The sequence below is a fragment of the Pteropus vampyrus genome, unplaced genomic scaffold, assembly GCF_000151845.1.
Source record: "Pteropus vampyrus isolate Shadow unplaced genomic scaffold, Pvam_2.0 Scaffold9, whole genome shotgun sequence".
In the NCBI taxonomy this organism is placed as follows: domain Eukaryota; kingdom Metazoa; phylum Chordata; class Mammalia; order Chiroptera; family Pteropodidae; genus Pteropus; species Pteropus vampyrus.
This window is the reverse complement of record NW_011888790.1, coordinates 16301398-16302272: the sequence shown is the minus strand read 5'-3', so window position 1 is coordinate 16302272 and position 875 is coordinate 16301398. Positions and strand designations below refer to the sequence as shown.

At 25.5% G+C, this 875-nt stretch overlaps 1 non-coding gene across 1 annotated transcript; it reads right to left on the bottom strand.

Annotated features, from left to right (window-relative positions):
* Positions 1 to 312: 312 nt before the first annotated feature.
* Positions 313 to 431, bottom strand: LOC111730190. Its single transcript, XR_002776583.1, has one exon. It is a non-coding gene; the product is annotated as a 5S ribosomal RNA (ribosomal RNA).
* Positions 432 to 875: the final 444 nt, after the last annotated feature.

The window sequence follows — 875 nt, the reverse complement described above, 5'->3', positions numbered from 1 at the left end:
CCGTTCCAGAGTATCATTTTGCTTAATCACATCCAAGAAGATACAAACTAATTCTAGTATATATTTTAATAAGAATGGTTAATTTATTCTATTTTTGGAGAACTAAGTTGTAAATTAATTAAATTTTAAAATTTTATATGTAAATATATATTTTTACACATATGGAATTTACATGTAATCCTGTCAACATTTTTATTTTATTTATTTATTTACTTTCTATATATTTTTAGATGAAGCAATCCTTGGTTGATCTCACAGATTGCAAGGACCTTGTCAGTTTACAATCTCTTATTTTTTATTTATTTTTTACTACGCTTACAGCACCTGGTGTTCCTAGGTGGTCTCCCATCCAAGTACTAACCAGGCCTGACCCTGCTTAGCTTCCGAGATCAGATGGGATCGGGCTTGTTCAGGGTGGCATGGCTGTAAATAATATTTTTATATTATCTAAACAAATTTCATTTTAGTCACCCTTGAAATAAATGGTTTTGTCATAATAGCTATTCTTCAATATTTAAATTTTATTGAATCATTATGTTTATATTTCAATAGCTTTATAAATATTTTAAAAATCAGTTATCTGTAACATGCCTCATAGAAAATCAGTGAGATTTCCAATTCTATTTTTCTTTTTATTTTAAGTTAGTTTTGAATTACATTTGGGAAATTTATATTATTAGCATTCACATTGAATGTCTATTATGTAGGGGTAAAAAGAGTATCATACTTATTTTTTCTTGTTGAGAAGCTAACATTTAATTTTATAAAATATTTTTTCATTTAAATTTATTTAAACAACTTTGTTAAATAAAGTTTTTGTTTTTTAATTTTTAAAATTCAAATAGAAACTCTCTGTTTATTCCATGTTGACATTT